Raw genomic sequence first — 20,425 nt, 5'->3', positions numbered from 1 at the left:
TCCCATCTCCGGAAAAGATTTGTTTGCGGATTAATATCTTTCAAGTATTTGAACGTCTGTATCATATCACCCCTGTTCCTCCTTTCCTCCAGGGTATACAGTGGGGGAAATAAGTATTTGATCCCTTGCTGATTTTGTAAGTTTGCCCACTGACAAAGACATGAGCAGCCCATAATTGAAGGGTAGGTTATTGGTAACAGTGAGAGATAGCACATCACAAATTAAATCCGGAAAATCACATTGTGGAAAGTATATGAATTTATTTGCATTCTGCAGAGGGAAATAAGTATTTGATCCCCCACCAACCAGTAAGAGATCTGGCCCCTACAGACCAGGTAGATGCTCCAAATCAACTCGTTACCTGCATGACAGACAGCTGTCGGCAATGGTCACCTGTATGAAAGACACCTGTCCACAGACTCAGTGAATCAGTCAGACTCTAACCTCTACAAAATGGCCAAGAGCAAGGAGCTGTCTAAGGATGTCAGGGACAAGATCATACACCTGCACAAGGCTGGAATGGGCTACAAAACCATCAGTAAGACGCTGGGCGCGAAGGAGACAACTGTTGGTGCCATAGTAAGAAAATGGAAGAAGTACAAAATGACTGTCAATCGACAAAGATCTGGGGCTCCACGCAAAATCTCACCTCGTGGGGTATCCTTGATCATGAGGAAGGTTAGAAATCAGCCTACAACTACAAGGGGGGAACTTGTCAATGATCTCAAGGCAGCTGGGACCACTGTCACCACGAAAACCATTGGTAACACATTACGACATAACGGATTGCAATCCTGCAGTGCCCGCAAGGTCCCCCTGCTCCGGAAGGCACATGTGACGGCCCGTCTGAAGTTTGCCAGTGAACACCTGGATGATGCCGAGAGTGATTGGGAGAAGGTGCTGTGGTCAGATGAGACAAAAATTGAGCTCTTTGGCATGAACTCAACTCGCCGTGTTTGGAGGAAGAGAAATGCTGCCTATGACCCAAAGAACACCGTCCCCACTGTCAAGCATGGAGGTGGAAATGTTATGTTTTGGGGGTGTTTCTCTGCTAAGGACACAGGACTACTTCACCGCATCAATGGGAGAATGGATGGGGCCATGTACCGTACAATTCTGAGTGACAACCTCCTTCCCTCCGCCAGGGCCTTAAAAATGGGTCGTGGCTGGGTCTTCCAGCACGACAATGACCCAAAACATACAGCCAAGGCAACAAAGGAGTGGCTCAGGAAGAAGCACATTAGGGTCATGGAGTGGCCTAGCCAGTCACCAGACCTTAATCCCATTGAAAACTTATGGAGGGAGCTGAAGCTGTGAGTTGCCAAGCGACAGCCTAGAACTCTTAATGATTTAGAGATGATCTGCAAAGAGGAGTGGACCAAAATTCCTCCTGACATGTGTGCAAACCTCATCATCAACTACAGAAGACGTCTGACCGCTGTGCTTGCCAACAAGGGTTTTGCCACCAAGTATTAGGTCTTGTTTGCCAGAGGGATTAAATACTTATTTCCCTCTGCAGAATGCAAATAAATTCATATACTTTCCACAATGTGATTTTCCGGATTTAATTTGTGATGTGCTATCTCTCACTGTTACCAATAACCTACCCTTCAATTATGGGCTGCTCATGTCTTTGTCAGTGGGCAAACTTACAAAATCAGCAAGGGATCAAATACTTATTTCCCCCACTGTACATGTTCAGGTCAGCAAGTCTCTGCTCATACGTCTTGGAACGCAAATCCCATACCATTCTCGTAGCTTTTCTTTGCACCGCTTCCATTTTTTTAACATCCTTCGCAAGGTACGGCCTCCAAAACTGAACACAATACTCCAGGTGGGGCCTCACCAACGACTTGTACAGAGGCATCAACACTTTCTTCTGCTGATCACACCTCTCTCTATACAGCCTAGCAACCTTCTAGCTACGGCCACCGCCTTGTCACACTGTTTCGTCACCTTCAGATCCTCGGATACTATCATCCCAAGATCCCTCTCCCCCTCAGTACCTATCAGACTCTCACCGCCTAACACATAAGTCTCTCGTGGGTTTCTACTCCCTAAATGCATCACTTTGCATTTCTTCGCATTGAATTTTAATTGCCAAACCTTAGACCATTCTTCTAGCTTCCTCAGATCCCTTTTCATGCTTTCCACTCCCTCCCGGGTGTCCACTCTGTTGCAAATCTTAGTATCATCTGTAAATAGGCAAACTTTACCTTCTAACCCTTTGGCAATGGCACTCACAAATATATTGAACAGAATCGGCCCCAGCACCGATCCCTGAGGCACTCCACTACTCACCTTTCCCTCCTCCGAGCGGACTCCATTTACCACCACCCTCTGTCGTCTGTCCGTCAACCAGTTAATAATCCAGTTCACCACTTCGGGACCTATCTTCAACCCATCTAGTTTATTTAAGAGCCTCCTGTGGGGAACCGTGTCAAAAGCTTTGCTAAAATCTAAGTAGATTACGTCTATAGCACGTCGATGATTCAATTCTCCAGTTACCCAATCAAAGAATTCAATGAGATTCGTTTGGCACGACTTCCCTCTGGTAAAACCATGTTGTCTCGGATCTTGCAACTTATTGGCTTCCAGGAAATTCACTATCCTTTACTTCAGCATCGCTTCCATTACTTTTCCAATAACCGAAGTGAGGCTTGCCGGCCTGTAGTTTCCAGCTTCTTCCCTATCACCACTTTTGTGAAGGGGGACCACCTCCGCCGTTCTCCAGTCCCTCGGAACCTCTCCCGTCTCCAAGGATTTATTAAACAAATCTTTAAGAGGACCCGCCAGAACCTCTCTGAGCTCCCTCAATATTCTGGGGTGGATCCTGTCCGGTCCCATGGCTTTGTCCACCTTTAGCTTTCCAAGTTGTTGATACACACTCTCTTCCGTGAACAGTGCTGTATCCACTCCATTCTCAGGTGTACTTTTGCCAGTCCCTCGCGGTCCTTCTCCAGGATTTTCTTCAGTGAAAACAGAACAAAAGTATATATTTAGCAAATTGGCTTTTTCTTCATCATTATCTACATAGCGGTTCTCTGTATCTTTTAGTCTCACAATTCCCTTTTTAGTCATTCTTCTGTCACTAATATACCTGAAGAAATTTTTGTCGCCCCTCCTTACATTTCTAGCCATTTGTTCTTCCGCTTGCGCCTTCGCCAGACATACCTCTCTCTTGGCTTCTTTCAGTTTCATCCGGTATTCCTCCCCGTGTTCCTCTTCTTGAGATTTTCTATATTTCTGGAACGCCAACTCTTTAGCCTTTATTTTCTCAGCCACTTGCTTGGAGAACCATATCGGTTTCTTTTTTCTCTTGCTTTTATTTACTCTCCTTACATAAAGGTCTGTGGCCCTATTTATTACTTCTTTCAGCCTGGACCACTGCCCTTCCACTTCATGTACGTCCTCCCAGCCCATCATCTCCTTCCTCAGGTATTCCCCCATTTTACTAAAGTCAGCACGCTTGAAATCCAGGACTTTGAGTTTAGAGTGGCCGCCCTCCACTTCAGCCGTCATATCAAACCAAACCGTTTGATGGTCACTGCTTCCCAGGTGTGCACCCACTCGGACATTTGACACACTATCCCCATTTGTGAGCACCAGATCCAGCATCGCTCCCTCCCTCGTGGGTTCCGTCACCATCTGTCTGAGCAGAGCACTTTGGAAAGCATCCACGATCTCTCTACTTCTTTCCGATTTGGCAGACGGAACCTTACAATCTACATCCGGCAGATTGAAATCTCCCATCAACAGAACCTCTTTTTTCTTTCCTAATTTTTGAATATCTGCGATCAGATCTTTATCTAGTTCCTCTAATTGTGTCGGGGGTCTGTAGACAACACCCACGTGGACAGAGGTTCTATCATCTCTTTTTATGGTGATCCATATCGCTTCTTCCTTTCCCCAGGTCCCTGTCATTTCAGTCGCCGTGATATCATTCCTCACATACAGAGCTACTCCTCCACCTAAAAACACATGAGATACCTTAGTAAAAGCTATATAAGGCAATTCTATAACAGGGCAGTCACATTTAAGCACCACATGCATGTGTGAATGCACAAAATATCTGCACAGTCGCAGTTAAGTGTACACTTACTCTTGTGACAGCAAAACAGCTAAGGCTGTGCATAAGTGGCATACTGCATAAATGGAAGAAGATATTAACATGGTCAGAGCACTGGAGGGGCATGGGTGGTGCTACCATTTAATATGCGCACACTACAGAATACTCTAAGTTACATGCATCCTTGTCACATTTAAGCACCCAGTTGCACTAGGTCTATGGCTGCTGTAACTGCGGTCACCTAGTTTTTAAATGCCTTGATAGCAGGTTGTCTTGGTATTCTATAGCAGAATCCAGGACAGGTGAAGCAAAATGGGCACAGGATGTAGGGGTGAACCTGGACTCTTGGGACTTCCTTGCTAATATTAAGGGAATCTCATGGCTGAATACGAATGTAGGCTATAAAGAATGTTACTTTTGAGTACTTTACAGTGGAGATGAAAACGGTAATGGAATTCAAACATGCGTGGGATAAACATAAAGGAATCCTGTTCAGAAGGAAAGGATCCTCAGAAGCTTAACCGAGATTGGGTGGCAGAGCTGGTGGTGGGAGGCGGGGCTCAAATCAAGGTAAGGTATACACAAAAAGCAGCACATATGAGTTTATCTTGTTGGGCAGACTGGATGGACTGTGCAGGTCTTTTTCTGCCGTTATCTACTATGTTACAGAACGTATTTCACAAAGGTCCAGCAGTTCAGAGCCCATAGTCTTTGCCAACATGCCCTAAATGTCGTATGGCTGACAATAATTTCTATCATTCCATTTGGGAATTCTTGGGAGTGCAGGTGTTTTTGGAGAAAGGTTATATGGCCTCTCTCTAGCACTGCCAGATTGAGGGCACTCCTGCTCAATTGCTGCTGGATTGTCCTCATTCTTTTCAGGGTCTAGATAAGGAGTGCACTATTCATTGTGTCTGCTGGCGAGAAAGTGTATTTTGCAGTCCTGGACTTCATCGCTGTCACCCGCACTTTGGCATTGGCGTAATCAACTTCATCAGTTGCTTTCTTGGGAGGCCAGGGAGTCACGGGGCTCATACAAACATAAGGTCTGCTTCTTGAAGTTTTGGAATCCATATTTATGCTTTTTGTCTCTCCGTGGGAGGAGCCTTAATAGATTTTTATTTAGTTGTTTACAGCATTTCTATCCCACATTTTCCAACTAGTGTTGTTTCAATGTGGCTTACATGGAACTAAGAAATACAATAAGATAGGGCTTGAAGAGGGATAGGGGAAGAAGTGAGACAGGAGGAAATATGAAGGACGGGGGAAGGGACAGCAGGGTAGGGAGGTGGATCTATTAGCGGAAACTAATGTGAGGTCGTGACCAGGCTAGGGACGTAGGGGACTTGGCTGAGTAAGAGTGATAGCTGATTCACAGTGGAACTTGAATACTCTCTGAATAGTACCCCAACATGTGATTCATAATTCAGTATCCTCTGATGTATGGATGGGGTTTGTTTCAGAATGGGGGGTACAGACCCTCTGGATATCTGATTCATTTACCTGCATATGTTTGCGGAGTTGGGGAGATATAGAGGGGATAAAGGGGGGGGGGATATGGTAGAGGGGTGGTTGCACTGGATGCGTTTGTAATGTTTTCTTATATTATGCTGAAAATTAATAAAATTGTTTGAACATAATAAAATCCACGCGCTCAGATGCCATTATAGAAAAGGTTCTCACTGTGTGGCGTTAGGGCACCTAAATGTGCTACCCATTTACTGAATTATCCCATATTTTATTTATTTTTTAGACAAATAAGTTATCAGATAGAACAAACTAGAAGCATGAGTTACTATGTGCACTACTGCAAATGGACCCTAGTTGCTAATAATGCATGTTAAAGTCATTAGGACAGATTAGATTTTTTTTACACTTATGTGGCCTATTTATTATGTGCAGTAAAATGGCAAGTTACCGTGCTATTGCACATGAAGAAAACTGTTGTGGGATTCACTAACTGTGATACCTAACTTAGAAACTTGACAGCTAAAGAACATTAAAAAGGATTGTAGCAAGGCTCACATTTTCTTCTAAAAGACAGTTATTTTCTGTTCTCTGGCCGCTGGAGAGGTAGCATTGCTACTGACCTGAATTAGGTGTTAATTAAGGTGTGAGGAAGTAGAATACTTGCAAAGGTTATTAAGGGCAATCTGATTACTGAGTTAGCTTGAAAGGGTCTGTTTGAAGCAGTCCCCTTAGATTCAAAACTATATAAAGAGGAAAGATCGCACTTAACTTTTTTGCTGAGAAGTTCTGAGAGAGGAGGACATTTTTCTAGTAAGTGAACATTATTTTGCTCTGTGATTAGGAAACTTAGACTGGGGTTTAAAAGAAGAATTGCAGGTTAGTGATATTTATTTATTTATGATAGGCAGAATAAAAATATAAAAAAGTAAACTTTATCAACTAGTCTCTATACTCTTTCACCCCTAGTTTTAAAACTTGAACTTTGTACTACAGCATTAACAGATAGCATCTAGCAGGCACAGAAGGGATTAGTTTAGTCTTCAATCCCACCCACCCTCACCAACTCCCATCCACCCCTAGCACAACTCTTCATTTATAGTCAGTTATTCTAATTAGGATTACAAGGGAGGAGTGCTCTTACAGAGTTTTAATTACATTTCATTACTTTCTAAAAAGAAAACACTAAATAAATCACACATTAAACCATACAAGCTAAAAACATTTTTTTATATTAGACTAATATCCTTAAGAACTTAGCAAGTTTTAAATTATCGAGAAACTCAAAAATACTAAGATGGAATAGCAGTCCAGCAGCGAGAGGGGTGTTATACAGTCTTTTGCATTATGTCACATGTACGATTATCTCCCATTTGGTGAGTGGCTATATATGCATGCCCAATTCAAAGAGCTCCTAGCTCTCAAAGAATGGATCTGTGCTCTTGAAGCTAGAGTAGCAGACTTGGAGGAGCTAAGGGAGACAGAGAAGGACATAGAGGGACATTGCAGAAGTCCCACCTCCAGTCTGGCAGCCCCTAGAAGGAAAGCATCACCCTGAAGTAGAAATTACTCTTGTAGCCAGGACCTGCCCACCAGGGGTTGCACTATCCTCTCGCATCGAGGTCTCCGCGAACTTCTGCCCAGACGAGAAGGGTTAAAACAGCTGTTGTAGTTGGTGGTTCGATCATTAGGCACACAGATAGCTGGGTGGCTGGTGGATGCGAGGATCGCCTGGTCACTTGCCTGCCTGGTGCGAAGGTGGCGGACCTCATGCATCACCTAGAAAGGATATTAGATAGTGATGGAGAAACCAGCTGTCTTGGTATATGTGGGCACCAATGACATAGGAATATGTGGAAGAAAGGTTCTGGAAAATTTAAGCTCTTAGGTAGAGAGGTGTGGTAGCCGTGTTAGTCCACTCTTAAAGGTTATAAATAGAAATCAAACAAAATAAAACATGGAAAAGAAAATAAGATGATACCTTTTTTATTGGACATGACTTAATACATTTCTTGATTAGCTTTTGAAGGTTGCCCTTCTTCGTCAGATCGGAGATAAGCAAATGTGTTAGCAAATAGTATGTCCCCATGCATACCCCCACCCTCCCACTCTGTCAGACTGTCAAAGTAATGCTTTGATGTTTCTCTTATATATACTATCTGCTAACACATTTGCTTATCTCCGATATGACGAAGAAGGGCAACCTTCGAAAGCTAATCAAGAAATGTATTAAGTTATGTCCAATAAAAAAGGTATCATCTTATTTTCTTTTCCATGTTTTATTTTGTTTGATTTCTATTTATAAGCTCTTAGGTAGAAAGCTGAAGTCCAAAGTCTCAATATGTGGTTGAGACGATGGTGCAGGGATTTAGATTTGTTAGGAACTGAGCGACATTCTGGGAAAGGGGGAGACTGCTCCAAAAGGATGGGCTCCACAGTAACTGGGATGGAACCAGGCTGTAGCACTAACTTTTAAAAAGGAGACAGAGCAGCTTTTAAACTAGAATTGGGGGGAAAGCTGACAGTCGCCCAGGAGCACATGGTTTGGTGTGCAGAATACTCGAAGGATACTATTGAAACATGACATTAACGGAATCCCAGTAGAGAGGTTTCAGCAATAACGCAAGTAAGCCAGGTGTGCTTAATGAGAGAGCAGGATAAAGCACATTATTTATTTATTTTATTTGCTGCATTTATTTTATTTGCTGCATTTTCCCACCTATTTGCAGGCTCAATGTGGCTTACAATTTTCCTTCGTGGCATTTGCCATTCCAGAGTAGAAAGGTCAGGGCCGTGCCAATGCGGTAAGCCAGGTAAGCAATGCAGGGGGGCGCCTGCCTTCGAGGGGCGCTGCTGCCCTGCGGTCCCTGCCTTCCACTCACTTGCAAAATCTTTTAGCTGAAGTTGCGATCGCCCCTGCCCTCCTCCTTTTCATGGCAAACCAGAAGTGAAAGCAACAGCAGTATTCACTGAGGCAGGCAGGCTCTTCAAGTTATTTTAAAGAATGCAACCAAATTGCTATATATGCTGTGGGGCTAATTCCTCACTCAGGGTGAGCTTCAGAGCTTGAACCGCATTCAAATTAAAGACAACCTGAAATTTTAAAAGTGCTAAAAATAAGTTTTAAAAGTATTTGTATTAAATCTAATTGCAGAATTCAGGTGCTGGGAGTCTGTACTTGGTTGTCATATGCTCAGATTTGTTTAAATCGTATGCAAATTAGTCCGTTTTTGGGAGGTTCTCATTTGCATATTTATGAATAAAAAATGATGGAAGTGTTTACAGCCTTAATGTTAGGGCATGGCTCTGATCAAAAGTGTGAAGTTTGGTCCAAAAACGAAGGGTTTATCTAGTGTTTTTCACTAAAAATTCCCATTACAGTGTCTGTATGTTAATCTGCATTCAAATAGAGCTCTCTGATTGGATGATCAGCTTTTGTTAGAAATCTGCCGGGAAGGGAACAGAGTGAGACAGCAACTGACTGTCGGTTTGGCCAAGAGAGACATGCAGCTGTGAGTTCCTGTGTGTGTTGACTGAAATTATAAAAGACTGCCAGATTATGTGGTAAATGAGAAAATATGAATGAAAAGAGGTTGGTGGAGATTGAAGTTTGAGATTTCTCTAGTGAAAAAGGATCTGAATATTTCAGGATTACTTGAAGTTTATGAAGAATAGAAAAGGGTGAATTTCAGTTTAAGAGTGTTTAAATCCTATAAGCTATATAAAGGCTAGGTAGATTTAAGTGACTGTAAGCAAGGAAACCTTAATATTTAATCTGAAATAAATATTTGATCTGAGATAGTTGATCAGAGACAAATGTTTGATCTGAATTATATCCTTTGGTGCAAAGGAGATTAGAAAAAGAATCTTTGGAAACTAAGAGGACTTTGCTCACATTTTGAATTAGCATTCCTATTTTGAGTTGGAAATCTTTGAAGTGTTATGAAAATACATTTTGCTTTAATGAAATTGCTAAACTTTAGAGTCAGAGACTTATCAATGAGGGATACATACAGTGCTATTTTTTTCCTGAGGTCCAGCTTACTTGCCTGCTCCCTTCTGTTCCTGCTCTGCTAGACGGAGGGGGTGGGGGCGCCAACTGATAGTCTGCAGGGGGGCACCAGAGACCCTAGGCACGGCCCTGAGAAAGGTACAATTGATATTGAATAGAGAACAGGATGACATAATAGATTAAGTGAGTAACATAACGGATCGTCATTACAGAGTAAAATAACTGTTGACATTACCTAAAAAATATTGATGTCTTGGTAGATTAAGCAGATAGATTAATAGCACGTCATTACAGAGTATAGATGCAGTTTGTATGATACAGAGAATATAGTTATCTACAAAAACTAAATACAAGCATAAGGAACAAACATTGGATATCAAGTGAGAGGTGTTGTGTTGTATTACAGTAGCTAATATGGGTCATTGCGGTATGCCTTGTTGAAGAGATAGGTCTTCAGTGATTTGCGAAAGTTGATTAGATTGTGAATTGTTTTCAGATCCCTTGGCAGTGAGTTCCACCTCTGTGTGCTTATCCTCATCAACTTCTAAGCAGCTTACAGCGCTGCGTATGCCTTGTAGCGCTATAGAAATGATAAGTAGTAGTAGCTTGTAGATCCAAGGAAAAAACACAATCTGAAGTGCCTGTATACAAAAGCTAGAAGTGTAAAAACTAAGATAGGAGAGTTGGAGTATATAGCACTAAATGATGAGGTAGATATAATAGGCATCTCAGAGACTTGGTGAAAAGAGGACAATCAAAGGGACACTGTGTTAACAGGGTACAAATTGTATCGAAATGACAGAGAGGATCAAATTGGAGGGGGGTTGAGCTATATGTTAAAGAGGGAATTGAGTCAAATAAAATAAACATGCCACATGAAACAGATAGAAGCATTGAATCATTATGGATAAAAATTCTACGTGTGAAGGGAAGGAGCATTCTTGTAGGGCTGTACTACCGTCTGCTGGGGCAGAACGAACAGACAGATGAAGAAATGTTTACAGAGATTAGGAAAACTGGTAAATTTGGCAATGCTATAATAATGTGTGATTTCCATTACCCTGATATTGACTGGATAAATGTTACATCAGGGAGTGCAAGGGAGATAAAATTTCTAGATGTAATAAATGACTGCTTCTTAGAACAACTGGTCCAGGAACAGACGAGAGGGGGAGCCATTTTGGATCTGGTCCTTGGTAGTGTGAAGGGCATAGTGTGAAAGGTGGCAGTGTTGGGTCCCCTGGGAAACAGTGATCATAACATGATCAAGTCTGAGCTACTATCTGGGATGAACCCGCAAAGAAAATCTACTCTAGCTGCATTTAATTTTCGAAAGGGCGAGTACAATAAAATGAGGAAAATGGTTAAAAAGAAACTAAAAGGATCAACTGCTAAGGTTAGGTCAGGCATGCATGTTATTCAAAATACCATCTTAGAAGACCAGTCCAGATGCATTCCAGGTATTTACAAAGGTGGAAAGAAGAGAAAATGTCAGCCAGCATGGATAAAAGGTGAAGTAAAAGAGGCTATTACAGCCAAAGGATTGTCCTTCAAAGAATGGAAAAAGAATCCAAATGAAGAAAATATGAGGCAACATAAGCACTGGCAATTCAGATGCAAAAATCATTAATATAAGAAGGCTAAACGAGAATACTTAGATGAGAAACTTGCCGCAGAGGCTAAAACTCACAGTAACAACTTTTTCAGGTACTTCAGAAGAAGAAAGCCTGAGAGGGAATCCATGGGACCATTAGATCATGAAGGAGCAAAAGGGGTGCTCATGGAAGACAAGGCCATAGCGAAGAAGCTGAAGGAATTTGTTGCTTCGGTCTTTACGGAAGAAGATGTAAGAGATCTGTCTGTATTGTAAATAGTTTTCAAGGGTGACGATGCAGAGGAACTGAAAAAAATCTTGGTGATTCTGGAAGATGTACTGAACCAAATTGACAAATTAAATAATAAATCACCTGGACCAAGGGTACGCAAAGAACTCAAGCATGAAATTGCTGATCTGCTGTTAGTAATATGTAGCCTGTCTTTAAAATTGTCCGTAGTAACTGAAGATTGGAGGGTGGCCAATGTGACACTGAATTTTATAAAGGGTTCCAGGGGTGATCCAGGGAATTACTACTACTACTTATCACTTCTATAGCGCTACAAGGCATACGCACCGCTATACACCATACATGAAAAGACAGTCCCTGCTCAAAGAGCTTACAATCTAAATAGGACAAGGAAACAGACAGAACAACTAAGAGGTAAGGGAATTAAAGAGGAGGGAGTAAAAGGGTACAGGGCAAGTGAGTAGTGGTTAAGAGTCAAAAGCAGCGGTAAAGAGGTGGGCTTTTAGCCTGCATTTGAAAACAGCCAAAGATGGGGCTAGACGTACAGGCTCAGGAAGTCTATTCCAGGCGTGAGGTGCAGCGAGATAAAAGGAACGGAGTCTGGAGTTAGCAGTAGAGGAGAAGGGGACAGACAAGAAAGATTTATCCACAGAATGGAGTAGCCAAGGGGGGGCATAGGGAGAGACAAGAGTGGAGAGGTACTGGGGAGCGGTAGAGTGAATGCACTTATAGGTCAGTAAGAGAAGTTTGAATTGAATGCGGAAACGGATAGGGAGCCAGTGAAGTGACTTGAGGAGAGGGTTAATGTGAGCATAGTGACTCTGGCGGAAAATGAGTCGCGCAGCAGAGTTTTGGACTGATTGAAGAGGAGAGAGATGGCTAAGTGGGAGGCTGGTGAGAAGCAGGTTGCAATAATCTAGGTGATAAGAGTGTGGATAAGGGTTCTGGTAGAGTGTTCAGAGAGGAAGGGACGGATTTTGCTGATGTTATAGAGCAAGAAATGACAGGTTTTGGCAATCTGCTGAATGTGAGCAGAGAAGGAGAGAGAGGAGTCGAAGATGACTCCAAGGTTACGAGCTGATGAGACAGGGAGAATGAGAGTGCCATCCCCAGAAATAGAGAAAGTGGGGAGAGGAGAGGTGGGTTTAGGGGGAAAAAATGAGAAGCTCGGTTTTGGCCATGTTAAGTTTCAGATGACATTGAGACATCCAGGCAGCGATATCAGATAGGCAGGCTGATACATTGGTCTGGATGCTGGTTGAGATTTCAGGGGTAGAGAGGTAGATCTGGGAGTCGTCAGCGTAGAGATGGTATTAAAGCCATGGGATGATATCAGAGAGCCAAGGGAAGAAGTATAGATGTAGAACAGGAGAGGACCGAGAACAGAACCCTGAGGTACACCGATTGGTAGTGGGATAGAAGTGGAAGAGGATCCACCAGAGTGTACACTAAAGGTGCGAAGCGAGAGATAGGAGGAGAATCAGGAAAGAACAGAGCCCTGGAATCAAAGTGAAGACAAGGTATCAAGGAGTAAGCTGTGAATTACAGACCAGTAAGCCTGACATCGGTACTGGGCAAAATAGTGGAAACTATTATAAAGAATAAAATTACAGAACACATAGACAAATATGGTTTAATGGGACAGAGTCAGCATGGGTTCAACCGAGGGAAGTCTTGCCTCACCAATTTGCTTCATTTCTCTGAAAGCGTGAATAAAACATGTGGATAAAGGTTAGCCAGTTGATGTAGTGTATCTAGATTTTCAGAAAGCTTTTGATAAAGTTCCTTATGAGAGACTCCTGAGAAAATTAAAGAGTCATGGGACAGGCGGCAAGGTTCTATTGTGGATTAGGTTATTGGACAGAAAACAGAGGGTAGGGTTAAATGGCCATTTCTCTCAATGGAGGAGGGTAAACAGTGGAGTGCCGCAGGGATCTGTATTGGGACTAGTGCTATTTTGCATATTTGTAAATGATATAGAAATCGGAACGAAAAATGAGGTGACTAAATTTGCAGATGATACAAAACTATTCAAGGTTGTTAAAATATGTGTGGACTGTGAAATATTGCAGGAAGATGAAATTTAATGTGGACCATGCAAGGTGATGCACATTGGAAAGAATAACCTGAATCTTAGTTACCTGATGTTAGTGTCCACCTTGGGTGTTAGCCCTCAAGAAAAAGATCTGGGTGTCGTTGTAGATAATACGCTGAAATCATCTGCTCAGTGTGTGGTGGCAGCCAAAAAAGCAAACTGGATGCTAGGAGTTATTAGGAAAGGAATGGTGAATAAGAACGAAAATACTATAATACCTTTGTATCGCTCCATGATGCGATCGCACCTTGAGTATTGCGTTCAGTTCTGGTTGCCGTATCTCAAAAAAGATATAGCAGAATTAGAAAAGGTTCAAAGAAGAGCGATGAAAATGATAAAGGGGATGGAACTCCTCTTGTATGGGGAAAAGCTAAAGAGGTTATGGCTCTTCACTTGGAAAAGAGAAAGATGAGGGGAGATATGACTGAGGTCTACAAAATCCTGAGTGGTGTAGAACAAGAAGTAAATTGATTTTTTTCTTGTTCCAAAAGTGCAAAGACTAGGGGACACTCGAGGAAGTTACATGGAAATATTTTAAAAACAAATAGGAGGAAATATTTTTGCACTCAATGACTAGCTAAGCTCTGGAACTCTTTGCTGGAGGATGCAGTAACAGTGGTTAGCGTATCTGGATTTAAAAAAAGGTTTGGACAAATTCCTGGAGGAAAAGTCCATAGTCTGCTATTGAGACAGACATGGGGAAACAACTGCTTACCTCAGGATTGGTAGCATGGAATGTTGCTGCTAATTGGCTTTCTGCCAGGTGCTTGTGACCTGGCTTGGCCACTGTTTGGAAAACAGGATACTGGGCTAGAAGGACCATTGGTCTGACCCAGTATGACTACTCATGTTCTTATGCTCACAGTTAAGTGAATCCCAGTGAGTTCCCAGATTTGATACTGCCCCCACCCCCCAAATTGTGGGTCAAACATGGAGAGAAAAGATCCCCTGATAACGAAGAGTCCCTGTAAACCGCAGAAAAGGACATCATAATTTTGGTGAAGTCCCATTCTCCAAAGTCAGAAGCCCCATCTCTTTTGTAAAAAATAACCACCTTCAATACCCCACTCAGGCTATATCTGAAAATCCCAGGGATCTACTAGGGAGCAGGTGTGATTCCTTCTTGCTCTTACCTTGGCTGGAACCATTTTCGAAAATGGTGCCTGTTGACCCTATGTATTCCTGCTCCCACTAGATTCCAAGGACTGTTAAAAAAAAAAAAAAAAAAAAACTGACAAAAAGGTGAGGTTTCAGTAGGCTCTGAATGGTTTTTTTTTTCTACAGTCATCATAAAGGTGTGGGTGAGTCCTGGGGATCCACTACCACTAGGGACTTTTGATACAAACAGAGAAAATGATGGTAAATAAAGACCATATTTCTTATCCAGTCTGCCCATCCATACTATCCACTATTTCTTCCTCTCCCTTAGAGAGTCTATGTGAATTCGGATACAGTCTTGGTCTCCACTACCTCCACCGGGAAGTTGATCCATGCATCCACCACTTTTTCTATAAAGCAAAGTTAGTCACCTGTAGCAGATGTTTTCCGAGGAAAGGGGGGGGCATTATTTTCTCACATGTAAGTGACATCATCTACAGAGCCCCAGTATAGATGCTGCCCAGCATTCTACAACTTCTAGGAACTTTTGGCAGGCTTGACTGTGCATACACGCATGCCTTCCTGCCCCCTTTCCCCAGTACCCACAGTTGGATTAAAAAGCATTGAGAATCCAACTCCTGTGGGAGGTGGGACAGTATGTGAAAACATATGTACTGCTGGCATTGGAGAGCATCTGCTATAGGCAAGTTAACTTCACTTTCTTTGAGGACATGCAGGATATTATGTTTTCATGTGTGGGAATCCCTAGCTACCAGGCTCACCAAAATCAACAGTCAATAGGGTCTTGCAACAGCTCAGCCAACTAATACCAATAATTACATAATTCTAACAACATAACATTTCCTGTTGTAAAGGTGAAGCTGGGAAATGAATGGGCCCATGAGGGTGGAGTTGGATTCTAGACTCTAAACAAATTCTGCAGAACTGTCTGACCAAATTTGCTATAGCATTGGAAATTCTGCTCAGGGCAGTAGCCAGATGTGATTGTGTGGGATGAGGACCACATCGCAGCTCTGCAAATCTCAATAGAGATTGATCTCAAGTCAGCTACCAATACTGCCATGGCTCTGACATTGTGAACCATGAAATGGCTTCCAGATTCAGCCCAGACTGGGCATAAGTGAAGGAGATTCAATCTGATAGCCAAATGGATAAAGTGATTACCTATGGCTGCTCCCATCTTGTTTGGTCAAAAGAAAAAAAATACTGGGCATTAGTCTGCTCCAAATAGAAGGCTAAGGCTTGCTTGCAGTCCAAGGTGAGCAGTGCATTTTTGCCAGGATGGGAATGAGGTTTCAGGAAAAATGTTGGAAGAACAACTGACTGATTAAGATGGAAGTCCAACACTACCTTAAGAAGGAGCTTAGGATGCATGGGGAGAACTACTCTGTTATAGTGAAACTTTGTGTAAGGCAGATCAACTACTATGGTCTGAAGCTCACTGACCTTGCAAGCTGAAGTGACTGCTACCACAAACAAGACCTTCCAGGTCAGGTACTTCTGATGGCAGGAATCAAGTGGCTCAAAAGGAACTTTCATCAGCTGGGTGTGGACCTGGTTCCATTTGAGGTCCTACAACACAATGGGGGATTTGATGGGGCGCTCTGTCAAAAGCAAAACTCGCATAAAACAAATTAGAGGCTGTACAGAGATGGGCTTACCTTCTACACTATGATGGTTTGCGCTAACTGCGCTGAGGTGAATTTTTACAGAGTTGTTTTTTAAACCTGACTAAGAGAGGTGAAGAAGGTACTCAAGCAGTTTTTGATTAAATCAAGAGAAAGGGGATGGTTAGGGTTCTTCAGCTTGGAAAAGAGACAGCTGAGCGGGGATATGATTGAGGTCTACAAACTCCTGAGTGTGTATAACAGGTAAAAGTGAATCGTCTCTTTCAAAACGTACAAAAACCAGGGGACACTCAATGAATTTACATGGAAATACTTTTAAATTTTTCACGCAATAAATAGTTAAGCTCTGTAACTCATTGCCAGAGGATATTGTAACAGCGGTTAGCGTATCTGGAGGAAAAGTCCATAGTTTGCTATTAATATAGACATGGGGGAAGCCACTGCTTGCCCTAGGATCAGTAGAATGGAATGTTGATACTATCTGGATTTCTGCCAGGTACTTGTGACCAGGATTGGCCACTGTTGGAAGCAGGATACTGGGCTAGATGAACAATTGGTCTGACCCAGTATGCTTATGCTCTTATGCTTTATGCTCACAGTTATGGCTGTTCTTAATTCTTAAGGGTCTAGGGCCTTGCCCTCACACCAGACAGCAAACCTCTTCCATTTGAAAGTATAACAGGTCTTAGTGGAATCTTTCCTGGAAGACAGCAATACTCTAAAAACACCCTCAGACAGAGTACATAAGTATTGCCATACTGGGACAGACCAAAGGTCCATCAAGCCCAGCATCTTGTTTTCAACAGTGGCCAATCTAGGTCACAAATACCTGGCAAGATCCCAAAAAATTACAATACATTTTATGCTGCTTATCCCAGAAATAAGCAGTGGATTTTCCCCAAGCCCATTTTAATAATGGTCTACAGACTTTTCCTTTAGAAAGCTGTCCAAATGTTTTTAAAACCCCACTAAGCTAACCGCCTAGTAGGAGGGATTTAATTTCTATGCTCTCAAAATCTATGAGGGCCAGGAATTGGAAGGCAGGGATGCAGAAGAGACCCCTCGTTCTGTGTCATGAGGGTTGGAAAACACTCCAATCTCCAAGGTTCTTTGTAGGAGAACTCCAGAAGAAAAGGGAACCATATCCGTCTTGACCAGTAAGGCACCATGAGGATCATAGTGCCTCGGTCCTGCATAAGTTGCAGCAGAGTCTTCTCTAGAGGATTCACGTACAGAAGGCCTTTCCCCCAATCCAGGAGAAAGGCATCCAACGCTAGTCTGTCATATGGCTTGAGTCTGGAATAGAGAGCTGCAAGGGAATGGGGTTCGAGAATCCCCTCCACCACGGAACTCCTGTGGGGATGGCCGCAGGTCCTGCAGGGTTCCTGCATTAGTGTAGTAACAGGCCAGACTACCTATTCTTTCCTTGTGCCATGTCAATTAAATAGCACTAAAAAAATTAATGGATGTGGTTGACAGCACTAAAATCCCCATAATCACTGAGAGGGGAAGTTATCAACATGGGCTACTATTGAGTTATTTTACCACAAGTCAAGTTATTTTAGCGCAGGGGACAAGCGGGGATGGAGGAGATTACGTGCGGGGACGGGCAGAGAAGAGATTCCAGTGGGAATAGGCGGGGATGGGTTAGATTCCAGTGGAAACAGGAGATGGGTGAAATTTCTGTCCCTGTGCAATTCGCTAAACTGGAAAAGTACTGTGGGACTTTGTTGTTGAGATGAGTGGCAAAGAAATCCACCGAAGGGGTGCCTTACTCTCAGTAGATCTTTGGAGCAATGTACATTTGAAGAGACCACTCATGTGATTGCATTACCCTGCTCAGCCTGTCTGCCAGACTGTTGTCTTTGCCTGCCAGGTATGTGACTCTTGAGCATCATGCCATGACTGGAGGCCCACTGCTACATCCTGGCTACTTCCTGACAAGGGGTAGAATCCTGTACCCCCCCCCCCCCCACACACACACACACACACACACTTGTTGACAGAGTACATGGCAACCTGATTGTCTTTTTGGATTAGGACAATTTGAATCAACAGCCAATCTCTGAAAGCCTTTAGAGTGTTCCAGATTGCCATCATGTCCAGGAGACTAATATAACACTGGGACTGGGTCTACTGAGTGGACCAGTGACCCTAGGTGTGACGTCCAACTATATAAGCACCCCATCACAGGTTGGATACATCTAAGGTCAGAATTTTCTGGGAGAAAGAATTTGGACTGAAAGTCCCAGAGTCAAATTGCTCTGAATTGTCCACCAGAGAAGCGACTGGGGTGACTGAGATGACATCTGTCAGATTTCCCACAGCCTGGCACAACTGGGAATCAAGAGTCCATTGGGCACCTTGCAAATGGAGGCATGCTATGGGTGTGACATGCATTGTGGAGGTCATGTGACCTAACAACCTCAACATCTGCCAAGCTGTGACCTGCTGAGTGTGGTGAACCTGTTGAGCAATGCAAATGAAAGCATCCACCCTTACCTGGGGAAGATAGGCTCATATGTAGCAGGGCTCCTATATACTCCAATTGTTGGACTGGGAGTGGGTGGGACTTTGGGTAGTTGATAATGAACCCTAGTAATTCCAACACATGAATAGTTCTTCATATTGATCCCTGAGTACCTTCCTTTGATGTGCTCTTTAGCAGCCAATCATCTAGATAGAGAAACACATTCACTCTCAGTATGTACATAAGTACATAAGTACATAAGTAGTGCCATACTGGGAAAGACCAAAGGTCCATCTAGCCCAGCATCCTGTCACCGACAGTGGCCAATCCAGGTCAAGGGCACCTGGCACGCTCCCTAAACGTAAAAACATTCCAGACAAGTTATACCTAAAAATGCGGAATTTTTCCAAGTCCATTTAATAGCGGTCTATGGACTTGTCCTTTAGGAATCTATCTAACCCCTTTTTAAACTCCGTCAAGCTAACCGCCCGTACCACGTTCTCCGGCAACGAATTCCAGAGTCTAATTACACGTTGGGTGAAGAAAAATTTTCTCCGATCGTTTAAATTTACCACACTGTAGCTTCAACTCATGCCCTCTAGTCCTAGTATTTTTGGATAGCGTGAACAGTCGCTTCACATCCACCCGATCCATTCCACTCATTATTTTATACACTTCTATCATATCTCCCCTCAGCCGTCTCTTCTCCAAGCTGCGAAGAGACACTGCAACTACATAAAGTGGAGGATGGAGTGGAGTGCATGTGGAGTGGATGGAGTGGAGTGGAGGAGTGGCCTAGTGGTTAGGGTGGTGGACTTTGGTCCTGGGGAACTGAGGAACTGAGTTTGATTCCCACTTCAGGCACAGGCAGCTCCTTGTGACTCTGGGCAAGTCACTTAACCCTCCATTGCCCCATGTAAGCCGCATTGAGCCTGCCATGAGTGGGAAAGCGCGGGGTACAAATGTAACAACAAAAAAAAGGCATTTAGTGAACATCTTGGGAATAGACGCAAGGCAAAATGGCAGAACGCGATACTGGTAGTGGTGTTTCCCTACTCGAAATCTGAGATACCTCCTGTAAGTCACAGGATGTATAAGCATTCTTTAAGTCCAGAGAGCATAGCCAATTGTTTGTCTGAACCATGGAAAGAAGGGTGCCCAGGAAAATCATCCTGAACTTTTCTTTGACCAGATATTTGATCAGGGACCTTAAGTCTAGGAAAAGATGAAACCTTCTGTCTTTTTGGGCCTGAGGAAGTACTTGGAATAGAATCCCCTCCCTTCTTCCCCTGGTGGAATGGGCTCAACCGCATTGGCCTTTAGAAGGGAGACTTCCTCTGTGAGAACTACCTAATGCTAAGAACTCAGTCTTGAGGCACTTGGTGGGCAATTTGGAGAAGATTTATGCCAATTGACAGTGTAACCCTCCTGGATTATTTGAAGAACCAACCTATCTACGGTTACCAAGGCCACTTAACTTGGAAAAGAATTCAGCTTCCTTCCGACTAGGAGGCCATCCAGGGTGGGTACTTTTATATCTGCTACGCTCTGATGAAACCAGTCAAAAGCTCATCCCCTTCTTCAACTGGGAAGCTGGCTGGGACTTATGAGTCTGCTGCTGCCGAGGATAGGAGTATGGAGCCTAGGTCTCCTAGGGAGGGCAAGTCAAGAAAGAGAGCATACGCCTCTGAGTGTAGTAAAAACCATTCCGACTGGCGTCC

The 20,425-nt window shown here is 43.2% G+C and overlaps 1 protein-coding gene across 7 annotated transcripts in view; it reads right to left on the bottom strand.

Annotated features, from left to right (window-relative positions):
• The window catches only part of PPARA (peroxisome proliferator activated receptor alpha), a 652,237-nt gene that overhangs the window by 464,003 nt on the left and 167,809 nt on the right, over positions 1-20,425 (bottom strand). The window contains exon 1 of one of the 7 annotated variants that reach the window (XM_030213759.1): positions 16,053-16,075. The exons of the other annotated variants lie outside the window; for them this stretch is intronic. The gene's annotated coding sequence lies outside the window, so the exon portion shown is untranslated. Of the gene's footprint in view, positions 1-16,052; positions 16,076-20,425 lie in introns of those variants that run through there. 7 annotated transcript variants of the gene reach the window in all.

Source organism: Microcaecilia unicolor, chromosome 9 (genome assembly GCF_901765095.1).
Source record: "Microcaecilia unicolor chromosome 9, aMicUni1.1, whole genome shotgun sequence".
Lineage (NCBI taxonomy): Eukaryota > Metazoa > Chordata > Amphibia > Gymnophiona > Siphonopidae > Microcaecilia > Microcaecilia unicolor.
The sequence above is the reverse complement of the archived record's forward strand: the minus strand, read 5'-3'. Positions and strand labels throughout refer to the sequence as shown.